The following is a 20551-nucleotide window of genomic DNA, read 5'->3' on the forward strand; positions in this document are numbered from 1 at the left end:
TCTCTCATTTTAGTCTATCCAAATGCATGATGCCATGCAACCCAAATGGACCATGCCAATCGGGTCAAGTACATACCAAATATAGTTATGGACTTAGACATTAATCCAACATGTGGACCGTTTGCTGAAGTTGAATGTGAACTTCCCCGAGGAGTTGGCTATTGACATCATACTGCACTCCTTACCTACTTGCTATGATCAGTTCCGAATGACCTATGACATGAACAAGGAGGAGGTCACACTCAGCAAGCTTCAAGGACTTTTGAAGACGGCCGAAAGTGGTCTCAAAGGTAAGTCGGTTGTTACCACTCCTACTCCTTCCACCGCCCCTATTCTGGTAATCGGGCAAGGTAAAGAGAATAAGAGGAAGGCCTCTTCGAAGGGTACCAAGGGAAAGTCTCTTGATGGCTCTTCTTCAAGTGGAACCAAAGGTGGTTTTGCTACTCCTTCTACCAACCCTAAAGAGGCTGAATGCTTTTATTGTCATGATAAAGGGCACTGGAAGCGAAACTACCCAAAGTTCTTGCAGGGTGTTAAGGATGGGAAAGTAAAACCCACCCATGCAGGTATTTACACTATATTGTCTAATAACTCACCACATACTAACTCTTGGGTCCTTGATACAGGGTGTGGAATTCACATTTGTTATGATTTGCAGGGCCTAAGAAGAAGTCAGGATGTGGAGCACGGGAAGATAAACTTAATCATGGGGAATAGGAAAGCTTCACCTGTCACCAAGATTGGAGTTTATTCTTTATTGCTGAGTAGTGGGTTAATATTAGATTTGAATAAATGTTGTTACTCGTCTGAAATGGCGAGAAACAAGGATTTACTTTTTCATTTGATAATGAATGTGGTGGTATTAATGCTTTTTATAATGGTGTTCTTTATTTTAAAGCATTACCTTGTGATGGTGTATATGAAATTGTGTCGGTTGTAGATAACTTAGGAAATAATGTTTTGCATATCTATTCTTCCACTAGTTTGGATAAGGCATCCTTGTGGCATTGTCGTCTTGGACATATCAACAAGAAGTGCATAGGCCAACTCCAAAAGGCTGGAGTCTTGGAGTCATTTGACTTAAGGTCAGATGACAGTTACGAATCTTGTTTACTTGGAAAAATGACTAAGTCACCCTTCACTGGTACTTGTGCTAGGGGTGTAGGTTTGTTGGACCTCATACACACAGACATGTGTGGACCCTTCAGAACCGCCACAAGGGATGCTAACCGCTTCTATGTGACTTTTACTGATGATTACAGTAGATATGGTTATGTCTACTTAATCAAGCATAAGTCAGAAACCTTTGAGAAGTTCAAAGAGTTTAAACAAGAAGTGGAGTAAGCTAGGCAGGAACATTAAGATGCTCCGATCCGATCGAGGTGGTGAGTATCTTAGTATCGAGTTCCTTGACTATCTTAAGGAATGTGGAATTGTTTTGTAATTGACACCTCCCAGGATACCACAACTGAATGGTGTGGCTGAGAGGCGCAATCGAACCTTGTTGGACATGGTTCATTCCATGATGATTCGAGCTTCGCTACCAATCTCATTTAGGGGGTATGCCTTTGAGACTGCCGCCCATGTCCTTAATCTAGTCCCTACTAAAAAGGTTGCCAAAACACCTCACGAGATGTGGACTGGGAAAATTCTCAATTTAGACCACATCAAGATTTGGGGTTGCGAGGCTTTCGTGAGGCGCGAGACTCACGACAAGCTCGAACCTCGAAGTGAGCGATGTATTTTCATCGGCTACCCACAGAAATCCTTTGGTTACCTCTTCTACAGACCCAGTAAATTGTGGTCTTTGTGGCAAGGAAAGGAGTCTTTCGCGAGAGAGAATTCATAAGCCAAGGAAACAGTGGGAGGCAAATTGACCTTGAAGAGCTTCAGGAGTCAACTGGTTAAGGAACCTCAAACCCTAGCAATCAACCTGAGGAGGAAACTCCCGTTGAATCAACTGACGAGCCCATACCTCTAAGACGTTCCACTAGAGCTAGGAATGCACCTGAGCATTATTATGGTTTCCATATTACTGCAGAAGGTGATACATTTATCAGTGATAGTACACTGGTAAATCTAGATGAACCTAAAAACTGTAGGGAAGCCATGGCAGGCCCCGAGTCTGCTAAATGGAAAGAGGCTATGGACAGCGAAATCCAACCCATGTATGAGAATCAAGTTTGGAACTTGGTTGACAATGTATTGGGTCATAAGACAGTCGGGTGCAAATGGATCTTCAAGAAGAAGACCGACATGGATGGGAAAGTGCACACTTATAAGGCGCGACTGGTTGCGAAAGGCTTCACCCAAACTCAGGACGTTGACTATGATGAAACCTTCTCACGAGTAGCGAAAATTAAGTCCATTAGGGTTATGCTAGCTATTGCTACATTTCATGATTATAGAATATGGAAAACGGATGTCAAAACCGCTTTCCTTAATGGAAAGTTGGCTGAGGATGTTTATGTAGAGTCAAAATATCTTGTAATATGTCGAAGTCTGTGTATTTGTCTATTTCGTATGTTTCCTTATGTATTTGCTAAGGCATCTTTTTTGCGAAACTTAAAGTCTAACCTTAGTATTTTTTGTACTTTCAACCTCCTATAAATAGGAGCTGAATATAGAGCTGTAGTAGAGTTTTCCCATTTTTACTATCATTTTGTACTCGTGTTCATTGGAAGTAATATGAGCTGAACCATACCTTATTTACTTCTCGTGTTCCTCTTTTACTCTAATTTGATTCTCATACTCGATTAATCACAACTACAATTGGTATCAGAGCAGGTGTTCTTGATTTGATCAAAAATTGATCCTTGATGGCTATCTTGATTTGGTGATTCTTCATGTTCTTATCGATCTTCGTGATTAGAGAGTGTTGTGTGTTCTAGAAGTCGAATTTTTCCTTGATTTGATCCATAATTCGACTTTCTCTCTCTTGAATACTTGTTTGTACCACTTTCTCTCTCTAGAAAAGCCATTCAAAATCACTTTCTCTCTCTAGAAATCTTCAAGTTTTTGTGATCATGGTGAATTTGTCGTATAATTCTTGGATTGTGATCGTTGAAGATGTCAAATACAAAGTCAATAAAAATCAATATTATGGGTTGGTGTTAAACAATTTGATTACATGGGGAACTATGGTTTCTTATGGAGGATTGAAGGATGATCATGGAAGCTTGATATTTCACCCACTTTGTGAGATTAAATGGTTGGCTGAAATTACCTGGTACATATCAACACGTACTTGTGATAAAAGGAATGGAGAAGAAAAATATTTGTTCAATAAGAAATATGTTTCTCTTATTGAAGACCCAAATGATCTTCGTTCTCATAAGTTTGTTGAAGTTCAATACATTGGAGTTCAATTTGATGTTCTTGATGTTCTTGAAGTTCATGATAAGAAGATTCAAGTTGATTTCTCAAGATGAAAAAGTTTTTTGCTCGATTGGAGTTCAAACTGATGATATTTTGTGTTCTTGTGATTCGTTTGAAGGAATGATTCCTTATCGAAAGCCAGTGATCCAAGAAATTCACAAGTATCAAACTCCAAAAGATTTGATTCAAACTCAAGAAGTTGTGGAAAGTGGGTTTATTCATGAAATCAAGTCTTCAAGATGCAAAAAGATGAGAAAGAAAAAGAAGAAGAAGATTAAATGGAAGAACAAGTAGGTTTATTCACAAAAATCGTCGAATGTTGTAGTGAATCTGAAATTCGTGAAGCAAATTTGGGTTCCAAAGCAACAATCTCCAAATGTTGCATTGAATTTGAAGTCAAAACCCAAAAGTGTTGGTGGTTCTTTTGAACATGTTCTTGGTTTGATGAAGAACATGAAGAACACGAAGAACATGTTGTACATCACGCATAGTGGGTGGTACGATGTTCGATTTGGAGATTTTCTCATTCCAACAAAAGAACCAAGATCTTCTAAATTTGATTCGTTCGTTGCAAATGGATCTCGATTCGTCAAAAAGGTATCTCAAATTCTCAAATAGATTCCAAAACATCCATGATTTTGATTTGTATTTTGCGTTTTTCATTTTTGATCGATTTGCTTCATTGGATCAAAACCGTTCCAAACCCCATTGATTGATCCAATTATTTTTGTTTAGATCAAACATCAAAACCAAAATTATTTTCTTCGAAATCTAATTGCCCACTGTTCATCAAATTTTAGAGCACAATCCACAAATCAAATAACTCATTACTGTTCACGAGTTTTTAAACCCAAATGATAATAGTCCGATACTGTTGACGAGTTTTTAACTCTACAAGTAGTCGATTGAAATTCACGGGAACATACACAAGCTGTTGATTATCTCTCTTGATAATTAACGAAGCAACCTTTGCCCGGGGTTTAACTGCCTTTGTGTCAAAATTTTATTTTTCGACATCACAGATCCCAAATTTTCATTAGTTTGCTTCTTATCTTATTCTATTGGCAAACTGCACTCACGAAATCCTTGAGGTTCTGAGTATTACCAACTCAGGCTGATGATTTTGACAGTCTGGCATATGACTTCATCTCTAATCCTAAAGACGAAAGAGCCTAACCTCCATGCCGAAGGTTTTCGATCTTATCTTCTTGGTACTCACGAACAGTTTGATGTGACGGTTTGGCAACGTGGCCCGACTTTCAAGGAACTTTATCTGACATGGCGCGTTTAACGGATAGTGGTGCGACTTTCAAGGACAGGTGTGGCTTACTCTATCAAGAAAACGTTTAGAATTCAATAGGGGTTACATATAAAAAGGAAATTCTTATCTCCTTTTATAATTACGTGTTCAAATTCTCAAACGATCCAAAGGCCCTAAATTTCTCTGTTATTCAAGAATTTCTCAAAACCCTAATTAATGGCGGCTGATCCAACCACCACTACTCAAGAAATTGCCTCTCAACCACTTATGAAGATTCAAAGCACCAACTATCAGGTTGAAGGAGATGTGTCAATGTATCCTGAAGAACTCAAGATGCTTATTGTTGCTCTTCAACATTCAGGTCTCGCAACTGCGTTGTTCAATGCTTTTGAAGTCCCGTTGTCATGGTTATCAATGGCTGGTTCCACTGCTTCTTACAGCAAAGCCACTGATGTAATCACATTCAATCTGGTGAATGAAAAGCGAATTCGACTCACGAAGAAGTTGTTTACTCAAATCTTGGTAATTCTAAATTCCCCTCCATTCTTTAAACCTACTGTTGATCAAGTTATGTTCATGTTTAACGAGATGGGTCATCAGCCACCACTCGTTAAGATCGGTGATTTCAAGAAATCTGGTCTTTCTTGCATATGGAATTTTTTGTTTGGGATATACCTGCGTTGCTTAACTGGGCGAAGTGTAGGGCTTGACAAGGGGAGAATGGAAGTCTATGCTATGGTAGCCGGGTTGTACTATGATCTCAATGTTGATTATGCTACTCAGATTTGGAAAGAATTTATCAAGAGCCTGGAAAACAAAAATGTGGTAAAAGGAATTTCGTGTGCACGTTACTGGAGTTGGTTCTTCAGTATGTATATGAGAAAGAAGGTATTTCAGTTCCTGCTGATGAGGGTAAGGCAGAATTCATGAAATATCATTTTCCAAAGACTGTTGCAGATGATTCAAAAGTATTCCCAAATGTTGCTCGAATTCCTGATGGGATGTTGAAGAAAGTTGATCCAACAAATTCAGTATTGGTGGCATACTTACAACATGTTAATCCTTCAGTCGAAACTAGGATTTTGCTGAAACTAAGTGATGAAGGTTCATCCAAGAAGTCGAAGAAGTCAAAGAAGGTTCCTGAAGAGGTTGTTGTTCAAGAAACTCCCAAGAAACAAGCTAAGTCTAAGTCTCCTAAGAAGATTGTTACCGACACTGAGAAGCCTAAGGAGAAGGTTGTTCCTGAATCTTCGAAGGAATTCATCCCTTCGAAATCAGGTGTGTTCAAAAGATTAAGGAATTTTACTTATCAGAAACGAACTTCATCAAAAGATCAATCTCCTACTATTCCCAAACCTCAGCTTAACCGACAAGGAGTGAAATTTTGTGAGATTCTTGCACCAGTTTCACCATCATCCAAGAAGCGAAAAGCTGAGGATGTGGTGAAGCACATCAACAAGAAGAGAAAGAAACGAAAGCTGGTGGTTCGTGAAGAGTCATCAGATAGTGAGATTGTTCCAGAATCACCTTTAGGTTCGAATTCCCCAAAAATCTCACAACCACTAATCCTTGAAAATGTTTTGTTGCCAACAACAACAGTTCCACTCGAAATTGTTGTTCCCAAATCAGTTCATAAGAAGGTTCCAATTTCTCCCATTGTTGCAAACGTATCTGATACGGGTGCACATGTTGTGGTGAGTGTTAATCCATCATCTCAATGTATTCCTGAACCTATTTCAAGTACTTTTGTTTCACTTCCACCTTTTATTCAACACATATCCACTACCAATACTTCACCAACTTTCGATCAAGTATTAAAACAACCCTTCACTACACTTTTCCTATCACAATCCACCGATCCACCAAAACCAAATTCCGATGATGAAAAAGATGGAGGAGGTTTTGGAGGAACATTTGCTGATTTGGAATTTGATTCCGAAGAGGAGAACATACCTGATCATATGCTGATGTCGGGGAAGTAGTTCAAGATTCTCAATCGAAAACTCAATTCAATTATTCAATCACAAGCTGATTCCGGAAGAAAGAATTTAGTGTCAGGAATACAAGTTGATGTGATGCTCAAAGCTGTAGAGCTTCGACTGCAGAAGCAATTGCATATTATGGATAAAAGTAACGAATTGAGGGTCAAAGCTCAGACTGATTCGTTTAATTCTGCACTCAAAGATCTTCGTTTCACAACAAAAGAACGACATGTTTTTTTTTGTTAAAGATGTCAAGACAGTACGGGAAGATGTCAATCGAAAACATGAGGAGCTGAAGGTTGAGGTTTCCAAAGAACTAAATGAGCTGAATTCAAATTATTCGACAATCTAGTCGAATGTTGACACTATTGCGGCTGCAGACAGAACGATTGTTGAATGGTATGAAGCTTTAATTCCCCAATTTGACGCAAAGGATACAACTGATGCTCAAAATTTCGACAAGATGGGTGTTTTGCTTGGTGAACTGAAAGAGTTAGTATCAAAGTCGTCTCCAACTTTGTTTTTAACTCCTGAGTTTTTAACTCAGAAGTAGCATAGTTTGGATCAACCCATTCAGAAGGCTGTTGCTCCAATTTCAAAGTTTGCAAACATGTTACCCACTGGTGCCCCACCTGTTGTCACAGGGGTGCAAGGGGGAGAAAATATAATTCAACAAGGCAAATCTTCGAAAATTTCAAAAGGGTTTGATTAGCCGAAAAAGATTGAGAAGTTTGTTACTACTGCTGGTGAAATAATGAAAGTTGTATCTATTCAAGTCACAACACCTATAGTTCCAAAGGTGAAAACAACAGAAGCCATCAAGACGACAACAATACCTATTCTAAAGGGAATTGTGTTTGGTTCGACAACTAAAGGAGGGAGTTCAAGTTCGTCAAAGCCAAAGGTTTCTGAATCTGATAGATCATGGCAGATCCAGACACATTGGCAGAAAATATAACTTCATAAGACACAAGATAGAAGATGGACTCCTCGTGTCAAAGAGGGTATCGTCAGAAGAGAACCCAGCAGATCCCCTCACGAAGGGATTGACTAGGGTTAGGCATTTGCAGCATGTGAGGCGCATTGGGCTGAAGGACGATATTAGTTTTACTGATTAGATAGCTATTTCTAAAACTTGTAAAATTTAATTGACATTTGATGATTAAATACAAGTTGTTGTTTATTTATGAGTAAAGTGTTGCTATCTTGTGTCAATCATTTACTATTGTTTCAACTTTGCATGTTTTGACTTCCAGAATAATTACTTTATTCAAACTCTCCACAGTCAATCATACTTTGGAAGTAGGTATGAATCAAGACTGTCATGAATTGGGCTTATAGATCTCTAAGGTGGTTAGACATAGCAAAAGTTGATGCAACATTCATGAGTGCTCATAAGTTCTGAGTATTGGATTAAACCCATGATCACTTGTATCACTTCATGGAATTTATCTCGAGTGATCGTGAGACGGTAATATCATATAAGTCTTCAAACCTAGAGATATGAGTTGTTGATTATGAGTTGGTTGTAGATTAATTGTAGAATTACATACCTCTTTGATGTAGAATGACATCATGAAGCTTGAGTGCCTAGTGCCCCAAGTGTGACACCTCAAATGGTTCACACAACACCAAATACACTTGGAATAACTTGAGAGAACATACACACTTCATGAAAATCGGCTAGCCCTTTTTTTATCACTCTAGTGTCCGATTTTGTCAACAATAAGATGCTTATATAGTTAGTGACAATTAGGGTAAACCCTAATTGTCATGGCTTTCCATTTCCTTGGATCCATGGGTTCAAATATACCATGGAGCATCCATGGAGCATCTTATGGGTTTTAGCCCAACTTGACAATCCATGGAGCATTAGCCCACTATACAAGTATGGGTGATTTACACAATCAACCCATATATTTAATTAGTCTTCTTTTGATCACTTAATTAATTCTAGATTAATTCTTGATCAATACTAATTAAATAATCTTATTAATATATTATAACTTATAATATATTAACAAACCTTAAGTGTTATTTCTCTCATTATAGTCTATCCAAATGCATAATGCCATGCAACCCAAATGGACCATGCCGGGTCGGGTCAAGTCTTACCAATTAAAGTTATGGACTTAGACATTAATCCAACAACCTCCCACTTGGATAAGTCTAAAACTATTATTCCGTATGATTTCAAGAACCGACTCGCAATCGTAGCTCTCAAAAGCTTCCGTCGAACTCTGACCTTGCCGATGATCTCTGACCTTTGTCAATGACTTGTCCATTAGATAAGGGATCATATATTCCTCCATTCTAGATATCATATGGACTGAGACATGGATTGTAAATCATTCTCTCTGTTCATTTGTTGTTTCCCGATTTCTGATTTATGACGACTGACTGATTGAACAAATCAAATCAGTCCTGGCTTGGCCAAGCACTCACATGTGTCATAGCTAAATCATCGAGGGGCCCACAGATATCGCTTTTATCCCGAAGGTAAAAGGAATGGATAAACTTCGACTTATATGGCTTGTTCTACTACTTGTTGAATCATACACAAAGGCACGTTTTATAAAATCGAGTTACCAATGCGGTTTCATGCAATCAATGTATAACCAACTCATAGTAACAACTCATATCTCTAGGTTTTAAGAATATAAGATATTATCGTCTCATGATCACTCGTGATAAAATCCATGAAGTGATTCAAATGAGCGTGGGTTGAATCCAATACTCAGAACTTATGAGCACTCATGAGTGTTGTAGCACCACTTTGTCCAACATCTTAGACCTCTACAAGCCAACCCATGACAGTCTTGATTCATATCTACTTCCAACATATGACCGACTGTGGATAGTTTGAATAACTTAGTCATTCGGGAAAAATGACCTATTTTATTCTGGAAGTCAAAACATGCAAAATGAAACACAAGAATAATTGAATCCAATATGGTCTCAAAACTTATGAAAATAAATAAAACACCTTTTATTTATCACCATATTGATTACACATTATTCATTTCATACTGTTTCAAACTATCAACTTTATACTTGAATTAAAACAATAGTTGTCCCATGCTCCAAGCATGTACACTATGTTTTCTAAACACTAGTCATGCCATACACCAAGTATGGATACTATGTTTGTCTATGATCTTTACTTTGTGAAATAGATCGATTGAACATGATTCCAATGATTCTCATTTCACAGTCCCAAATCCTTACTGCAAATGCAAGAATTCCAACTTCCTGCCATTTACCGAAATCTTGTTAGATATTAAACTTATATGCACTGATGCTCTTATAATGATTATGCACAAAGTCACAAAGACTTGTCAACAAACATTACAGAGTATTCAAATGGAGATCAACTCCATGGAAACATCCTTCTTGCATTAAGTTTTCCTAATCTTACATAAATTGAACAACTTCCTCTTATGAAACATTTCCATAGGACCATTTTGACTTTCACTTCTGAACAAGAGTTGCCTCTTTTCAGAAAATATCAATATGGTCCTTCCAAAATTAACACTATACTTCCAACTGTCCCTGAGCAACGAATCTTTGGTAAACCTTAGATTGTCCTCGACAATTTCTTAATCATTTTAGTCATATCCAATTCTAGACTTTTCCTCTCTTAATGCCCTGAGCATTTGGAAAATTTAGAAAGGATGAATATTATAGCACATGCAATCGATCCTATATCCGAAGCATATGGGACACGATTCATGATGTCTCACATAAAGACATGATACTAGACCAGTCTCTTTGCTATAATATTTCTATGTCTATTTGCCAAGTTCTCATAATTCAGATTATGAAAAGGGATGCCGTAATCATAATCGAATTTTAGAACGCAAATAATGGACCCATATATAGAATTACCTTATGTTGAGCCATTCCAACATGAAATTCATATATATATCCTTGACCAAAGATGATTAAAACCTCAATCTAAGCTTTTAGAATTGAAATGAAGTATATCCTATCCCTTAATTATAGCAAAACATCTTTTTCAACCCTTGCAACTTCATGAATTGAAACTTTTGTTTTTCTATAATTAACATTGCTAACTTGCAATACTTATCATAATTATCATGCTCCCACTAACATGATGATTATTAGCATAACACTTATGCTCCCACTAGCTTTGACATGTACTCAGAAATCAGCTGGAATTCTAGAAATCAATACTTTATTAACTTTCTTACCAAAGTTCAGACTTCTGATACGAGATGCTTTGATAAAAACTTTATCAAAATCATACACCTTTCGTTAGATAGCATGCATGTGTGTCTAAAAAATTTCAGAACTATGAAAAGGGATGTCGTAATCATAGTCTCAATTGTTTAGACCTTTTGCCATCTGCTTCAAATCTACTTGGTGGAAGTGTTTCCTCACCATCATTTCCATGAATCAGAGAGAAACCTTATGACCCTTAGATTTTATGGTGTATGTGTTCTTATCCATGTGAATCGTCAAAACCATAGTCACAAGACAAGGATAATGACAAATCCAAACACATATGGACTGAACTCAATCTTAATTTCTTGCCACCTGGCAGCACAAGGGCCTGCCATTGCTTCAAAGTTGTTATGCAACCAATTGAGAACTCTCAGAACTCATATGCAAAGCCAACTTTAACTGGAATGGGCACAAAAATAGGAAAAATGTCAACACGATAGGCTATAAACCTCCGTCGTGTGCTAGTGTCAAACTTACAGGTTTTTTTATTCTTGATTAGATCTTGAAATTTTTCCAAGATCTTTGACACTCCCACTGTCCTCTTGACATATAAGACTCACTTGCCAAATATTCAAGCGATAGTGTGGATTCTTTATCAAGACAAACACTTCACACAATTAGCCTAGGTTGGTCTTTGTTTTATCCAAAACATCACAACTTACCAATTTCAAATGTACAAGAGTAGGACACTTTTACTCTGACATTTGACAAGTGTTTTAACCTTCTTTAAGATGTGTCACTCAAATTACAACCTTGGAGTATGACTCTAAGAGTTGTTTTTGGAACAAAGTATGACTCATCTTCTTAGATTTAACCATTTCAACAATTCATGACTCCTCTTCTTAGCCATAAGAATACACTAAGATGACCTTATAGGACTAATTGTGATATGATTTCTAAATCATTAAGATGATCACAAACATGATACTAAAGTACTCTCCCATCTTTTCAGATTTGAGAAACTTTTATCTTTCTGCCTAATTTAATTCTTCTCACTCGTTCTACCATACATCGAAACTTTTCCAATGTTTCAGAATTATACTTAAACTTGTAAGTATAACCATATTTACTAAACTTTAGTAAATCATGACGAATAGTCTTAACGAGCTTTGTGGTGGACATGACCAGTGCACAAGAATGTGTACTCGATCCCTTTAGTCCTTCACTTGATTCACACATCCATGTGAATAAGTCTTCATTTTCCACTGCTTGAAAGTTCTCATTCATCATACTATTCAACTTGCATGATTCCAAGTTTCTATCCAACTGAAGCCTTGAGAATGAGAATCTTTCCTTATTTGGTAAATTATGACACTACCACAAACGAAAGAATCAAGTCCATTTCAAATATTGCTATCAATGGAATCATATAAACAACCATTTTTCATAAATTCCACTTGTAAGGATATTTAAAATAAATAAAATCAAAAAAAATCCTTTATTTTTAAAACCTTTGCGGAAAACTTATCCTTACAGTGCAAAAACATATGAAAAACTTGTTGTTATCTATCCCTAAGCAATATATCATAACTCCTAAGCAACAACTCAAAATTCTGATCACTAAACCAGCAATCGAGATCCATCTTCGTGATCAGAATCTGCATACACTTCCTTTAAGTTTCTTCACTTTTCTTTGATTCTTAAAACATCAACATGTGACCCAGTCGCATCATGTAATGAGAACCTCAAAATAGAAATTCAACAGAGTTAGATAGTGGACTTTTACCTGAAGAATAGTCAAACTTCTTGACTTGATCAACCTTATGATCTTTCAGGTAAACAGGCAGCTTTGCAATCAATGCCCCTTCCTTTGGCAAGAGAAACATATGACTCTTTGGAAATGATGCACTGGACTATCTCAGACTTGACTTTCTCTTTACCATTTGGTCAACTGAGTTGACTATGGGCAATCCCTGTCCATTAGGAAGAGAAAGCTTTTACTGGGTATCCAATGTTACCATTGTCAATGTCCATTGAAGGTTTGGGAAGTTGATCTTCTAATCAGATTTGCTTTGCCAGTGCTCCAAATCATTGCTGATTAAGCACCCCAAAGCAAATAGATAAGATCATTAAGCTTAATGTCATAGTCCTTCACATGGTAGTCCATAAGGAACTTACTATGTGACTTAGAAAGTGATTGAGCATCCAACTTTCTTAAGACTTTGACACCCAACTCTCCCGGCTTGTCAATATGTGACTTTATCTCTAAGATGTGATCACACGTAGACCTTGCTTGCCATTAGGGCTTGAGTGACCTTGAACTTGTGGGTTAGGGAGAATAATTGGAGGATGTGGAGGAAGTGAAGTTCCAAGAGTTTTGGGAAGATCATAGATGTCTGAACTAGACATCTTTTGGGAGATATTCAAGATAGTTGATTTAAGTCCTTAATATAACACCCAATATGAGTTATTAAGGCTAGGACCCAACACAATACTTTTATAACTTGGAAGAGAGATGCTGTAATCCAAGCTATAAAATATTTGAAGGTAGGCGAATGACGATTCACCAATTTCCACCATGAAAACGAAATAATTTAATTAGGTTTTGCTTGGATTTGAAATTGATGAACCAATGAATCGAGTATTGAATTAATCAGAGTATGAATTCAAGTAAGAATGCGAGATTGAACACCGGATGTAAATATGATCTTGTTTCAGCTTGATTTACGCTTTCGAATGTTTACAGAGAAAATAGACAGGTCTGTAAAAACTCTTATCTAACTCTAGTAAAAGATCCCTATTTATAGGGAATAGAAAGCGTACAAAAAATATACTAAGGCCTAGACACTTAAGCTTCGAATGAAAGCTCCCTAATAAATATATTACAAAAAATTCGAAGACTTCAAAATACATTTCGACTAATTACAACAATTCGACCCTTACAATCTCCCCCTTTGTAATCATAGTCGAAGTCTTCAATTCGTAAGAAGCATGATAGAATACAGTAACACTCTTCGAATCTCCGTGTACCAGGAGATAATCTTCTTCAGCTCTTTCTTATCTCCTTCATTGTTTTTCTTGCAATGATTCATACGAACAATCAAGTTCGTATATTGAGATGTTGAATATCTCTCCACTTCGCTTGCTTGGAATAAGAACTGTTTAGCTTTTCCAGCTTTGTCTTTTCCTACGAATACCATTCCAAAAGGCTTCAAGCAGATTTCACCATCAGCATACTTTTTCAATTCTACTTGAGTCTTTGTTGGAGCCATCAGAGCTTTAATTTCCATTCCTTTGGCAGTAGCTAATTCAACATCTGTTAGTGCCAAGCACTCATAATAGTTTTCGATAAAAATCTTGATGTGAGCTACTCCAAGCTTGAATTCATCGGGTTCTGTGTTTTGAAGGTATGAAAATGATTTGTCTTTCAAAAGTAATGCAACTTGTATAAGATCATACAAGTTCATTAATGGAAAATCTGCAACAGTGAATTCGCAAATATTTCCAATTGCCCTCGCAACCACATACTTGAAATTTTGGACTGTGTTTTCAAATATCACATCCTTTTTCATACTGATCACTTTCTTGATTTTAACCAGTGACCACACTTCCCCAGGGGCTTTTGCAAAAACAGCATGAAAACGAATTTTCATGTGTGTACCTTCATCTTTTTCTTTAAAATTTCCTTCAGCCTTGAATTGAGGCATGATGAACATCATTTCGTTTATCGGAAAATACAGCTGGCTTGTATTAGTATACGTAACCAAATAACTCTGTTTTGGCTTCTTCTCAAACGAATACATGTGATTATATGCTACCTTGGCCTCGATTGTTTCATAATCGTAGTGTTTGGCAGGATCACCTTTGTCCATTCCCTTCGGATCACCAGCACGCTGAGCCACAATGCTTTGAATTATCCTAAGTTTTTCAACTTCAGCTTCAGCTGCAGCCTTCTTTTCTTCTTTCGCTTTTTCCACTACAATCGATTTCCCTTTATCTTTCATGGCTGGATTTTCAATTGCCTCTTTTGGTTTCGAACCACTTTCACCAGTCTCTGTAGATTTACCAATTACAATTCCTTTCGAAAAAGGTCTTGTAATAGGTAGCGTTGTAACAACTGTTGAAGTAACCATCCCAGCAGACACAATAACTGGCTTTGTTGTTGGGATCTTCAAAGAAAATACTTTTCCAACAACCTTCGCATCTTCACCACTAGTCTTCGACTCACTAGTTTTTCTTTCTCCCCCTTGCACCCCTGTGAAAACAGGCGGGGCATGCATTGTTGGAAGAAGACTTGATATGCGAAAGAGTGGAGCAAGTTGTTTGTTGAGAATGGCTTCGAATTGGATAAACTTCTGTGATAAAAATTCAGGAGTGATCAAGGAAGAAGAAACCGGCCTGTCAGAAATTTCTTTTAACTCCTTGAGCAAAGTTATCACTTCCTCAAAGCTTGTTCTTTCGGATGTTGAAAGTTGAGTAAGTTGCGGACTCAAATTTTCATACAATTTAACAAATCTTGTGACTGCATCACAAATTATATCAACCTTTTGATTTAAGGATGCGTACTCTTGATGAACAGTAGCAACTTCTTTTTGCATGTCTTTACGAAGTTCGTGAATCTGTAAATTTACATCCTCCCTGACCTTCTTCACTTCTTGCACAAAAAGAACATGCCTTTCCTTTGTGACATTCTTCAAATTTTTCACATCACTAGTAAACATTGAAGTTTGAGATTTGATCCGAACTTCATTATTTTGATCATTATAATCAACCTTCTCCAAAATTCGAGATTCAGAATCAGTAATCATACCATAGACTTTGCTCACAACTCTGGCTTCGAGCGTTTTCAACAGTGAATCAACCTCCAAACGAGAAACAGATGAACCACCCCCCAGATCAGCTTGAGATTGAATTATCAAATTCAACTTCTGATTCAAAATTTTAAACTGCTTCATGGTCATCAGCATATGATCTGGAAACTGTTCTTCTTCTTCATGAAATTCCAATTCTTCAAAGGTACCTCCAAACCCCTCTATATCAGTTTCTGTCTCCATAAAAATGGGTTCTTGAACATTCGAAGTTGGTTTGGGTGTATCAGTGGATTGAGAAGAAAAAATTGAAGTGAATGGTTGATTGATAATGTGTTCGAAGGTAGGAGAATCAGTGCTTGAAGTAGTTGGAATTGTGGATTGTGACAAAGAAACAATGCTTTCAAATGGAGCAGAAGTAGATTTACCTTGATCTTCATTCTTCGCATCTCCATCACCCATATTGACATTTGCATCCGTATCAGATACGTGTGCAGGGATGCCTGAAGTTTGTATCTCCTCAGAAACTGATTTGGGAACCGAATCTTCGGGTGGTATGATGATTGTCTGCTCAGGAGTTATCTCTGGGGTTTCTGGAATTCGTTCCTCATCATCTTCTGTTGACTCAGTAGAAATTACAAGTTGTCGAGTCTTCTTCTTCTTCTTCTTTGATAACTGTTTTGCCATATCCTCAACCCTTCGTTTCTTAGACACCGGAGAAACAGGTACTGGCACTTCTCTAATCAAAACACCTTGATGAGTGATTTGAGGTTTTCGAATCACTTTATGGATAGGAGACTTGCGTTTATGGGTTGACTTCATTTTGATTCTTCGAAACATACCAGTCTTCGAAGGAATGACTACATTCTCTTGTGTTTCTTCAATAATGGGCTCAATCACTTGAGTTTCATCAACAGATATCTCAACTGTTTCAGGCTTCCTCTTGGGAGATTTCAAAGATTTGATCTCTGTCTCTGGCTTTTTCGTGTTCTTGGATTTCTTATCATCTCTTCCCAATAATATGTCAGTTTCGATTGTAGAATCAATAGTCTTCAAATATACCACCAAAACAGAATTCGAAGGATCAACTCTTTTAAGCATTGCACCAGGAATACGAGCAACTGATGGAAAAACTTCCGCACTATCTGTGACATCCTTCGGATAGTGGTACGATTGGAAAATGGCTCTTTCTTCATCATTGGGAACCAAAATCCCTTCCTTTTCATAAAAGTATTGCAAAATTAGGCTCCAGTACTTTGCACACGAAATACCATGAATAGCATTCGTATGTTCTACACCCTTTTGGAATTCCTTCCATAATTGTGTAGAATAATACACTTGAAGATCATAGTAGATTCCAGCAACCATTGCATAAACTTCCATTCTTCCTTTATCAAGACCAATTGTTCTCCCAGTTAAACATCGTAGAAAGATTCCAAATAAGAAATTCCATAGTCGTGGAAGACCAGATTTCTTAAAATCACTTATCTTGGACAATGGAGGCTGATATCCCATCTCATTAAACATGTTAACGATTTGGGGAAATGTGAAAGCAAGATATGGAGGTGTATTCGGAATATCAAGAATTTGACAGAAGAGTTTCTTGGATAGCCTGACCTTTTTGTCGTTCACCAGATGAAAAGTAATCGCATCAGAAGCCTTGTTATATGTAGCAGTAGATCCTGCTTGAGACAGCCATGACATTAGAACAGAAAATGAACTGAACATCGCCTTTGACAACACAAAGTTCTTCAAAGCAACGATGAGCATCTTCAGGTCTTCCGGATATTGAGAAACATCACCCTCCAAGTGATAGTTTGTTGGTTGAATCTTCATTATTGGTAATGAAGAGGCATCTTCAGTGGTATGAGAATCAGCATGAGCAGAAGTCGCCATTGTTAAGGTTTGAAGATTTTGATGATCAGAGAATTTTGGGTAATTTTGCTTTTTGATCGCGTAAACGAATAATGAACCCGTGAATTCCCTTTTATATGTAACCCTAAAGTTTGAATTTGAAGCAGGATAGGTATTTAATGATATCTGACGTGGCACCTTGAAAATCGGACCATTACTGCGTAAAAGTAGCCATGCGTCAAAAGAAGCTATCACATCGCCTTGAAAAACGGACAGAATACCATACGTCATTTATAAACAGCCTGTCTTGTAATCCCCAAGAATATTGTAACCGTCAGAACCCTTTGAATGGAAGAAAGGCTCTTTCACTTTTGGGATGAAAAGCGAAGTCATATGCCAGATATTCAAAATCATCAGCCTGAGTTGGTATTACTCAGAACCTCAACGATTTCTTGAGTGCAGTGTTCCAAAGAATGTAGACGAGAAACAAAGATTAGAAAATTTTGGGATATTGTGATGTCAAACAATTGACACAAAAGCATATGAAATCACGGGCAAAGATTACTTCATTAATCATTAAGAGAAATGATCAATAGCTTATGTGGTTTCCCATGAATTACAATCGAATACTTGTTGATAAGTATCAAGGGGCTTCTTTTATAATGCTTCGTGGGTACGGAAAAAATTTTGTTACATATCAACCTAAACATAAGGTGATAAATTGTAACAGAAATTACTTGTTTAACCAGTGTAGTCATTGACAAGTATGTTTTGAAAAATTTTAAGTGACTTGGATTTTCAAATGAAACTCACACGGAAATCATATTCATGAAAAAAAATTTGTTCTAGATCTTGTTGGGTAACAAACATCATGGGTTTCGAATGTTTGATCAAGACCACTTATTTGAAATGAATATGATTTGAAGTTTCGAATTTTGGTACTGAAACAAAAGTTTCGTGAAAATCTGGAACATTGTTCCCCGTCAATGCCTTAAAAGTGTAGTGAAAGTTGGGTTTCACTTTCATCACGGTCTCATGATGTCAGATCATAAACACAGATTTTTGATATGTCTAAGTCTCGATGGGTTTGATCAGAGACCTCTCGGACATATGTCTTCGTGTGTGATCGTGTAAGAACTTTATGGATGAAAAAGATTGATGTAAGACACAAAAAGTACCTCTGTTATGTTTGGACCAAACAGTAAACTCTTAACTCATTTTGAGAAGAGTCAGGTAGCTTAGAGACTAATGTGAATATAAGCCTGATTGGGAAGAAATTTTCGTATGACAAATTTCATTAAGGCTTTCGTACACACACATTGAGTCAATTGAGGCTTTTGGACAACATGCAGCAGCATGCTTCTAGGGACAACTTAACTAGTTCAAATGATGAAAAATTTATCGATTCATACGAAAAACTGCACCTGACCCTAGAACTGCAAGCATAATCCATTCTGTGTCTTCAAGATTGTCTGTAACAAAATACTAAAAAGAAATAAGAATCAAAATATTTTTGTTGTTTTGAATTTTCGAAAATAAAGACAGAACAAACGAAATTTTTTTTGAATTTTTGAATTTTCGAAAATTAAATGACAAAACAAACGAAAATCTTTTTGGAATTTTGAATTTTCGAAAATTAAATGACAAAACAAACGAAAATATTTTTGGATTTTTGAATTTTCGAAAATTAAATGACAAAACAAACGAAAATCTTTTTGGATTTTTGAATTTTCGAAAATTAAATGACAAAACAAACGAAAATCTTTTTGGATTTTTGAATTTTCGAAAATTAAATGACAAAACAAACGAAAATCTTTTTGGATTTTTGAATTTTCGAAAATTAAATGACAAAACAAACAAACAAACATCTTTTTGGATTTTTGAATTTTCGAAAATTAAGTAGTACTTGATGCAAATATGCGAAATTTTATCATCCCCTTATAAGTAACAAATGTACGAATTCGAAGGGGTCGAAGTGTTGACTATGAATAGTAACCTCTTAATCAACCCTTAAAATAAGTGACAAATTTACGAATTCGAAGCGGTCGAAGTGTTCACTATGAACAGTAACCTCTGAATGTTGACGGATATTGCTTTGTCTTTCATTCAGCGCCTCTGAATCAGTCCTTATCATGCATCATTCTTCTTTTTCACATGGAACAGAATTTCCATCGATCATTCCAAGTCCCTCTATAATTCTCACAAGGGATTTTTCATCTAAAGGTTTCGTGAAAATATCAGCTAACTGATCAGTTGTTTTCACGGAATGCAATTCAATATTCCCATCCTCCACGTGATCCTTGATGAAATGATAACGAAGTGCTATATGTTTAGTCTTCGAATGCTGCACAGGATTATGACAAATTCTTATTGCACTTTGAGAATCACAATATAATGGAATCTTTTTCATATTAATTGCATAATCACGCAATTGACTTTGAATCCATATAATTTGTGAAGTGCATGCAGCAGCAGCCACATATTCTGCTTCAGTTGTTGATATTGAGACACATGTTTGCTTTTTCGACTGCCAGCTCACCAATTTGCCATCGAGAAATTGACATCCACCACTTGTGCTTTTTCGATCAAGATTACAACCACCCAGGTCAACATCCGAATATGCTTGTACAAAGAACCCAGTGTTCGAAGGATACCACAATCCTAACAAAATTGTTCCTTTAAGATAACGAAATATATTCTTCACAACAATGAGATGTGGTTCTCGTGGATTTGACTGATACCTAGCATAATTACACACATAAAACATGATATCAGGTCTACTTGCTGTAAGATAAAGTAATGAACCAATCATGCTCCTGTAAAGAGTTAGGTCAACTGCAGGTTTATCTAACGAAGGTGTCAACTTTATGCCAGTTGCCATTGGAACTCGTAACTTCGTGCTATTCGTCAATCCAAACTTTTCCAACAGATTCTTCGTATATTTTTCTTGATTAATAAAAATTCATTCTCTGTTTTGACGAATATTCAAACCAAGAAAATTATTGATTTTTCCCATCATGCTCATTTCGAACTTACTTTTCATCAAATCTTCGAATTCTCTAGATAAAGCAGGGTCAGTT

This window comes from Lactuca virosa, chromosome 1 (assembly GCF_052849685.1).
Source record: "Lactuca virosa cultivar CGN04683 chromosome 1, Lactuca_virosa_CGN04683_v6, whole genome shotgun sequence".
In the NCBI taxonomy this organism is placed as follows: Eukaryota; Viridiplantae; Streptophyta; class Magnoliopsida; order Asterales; family Asteraceae; genus Lactuca; species Lactuca virosa.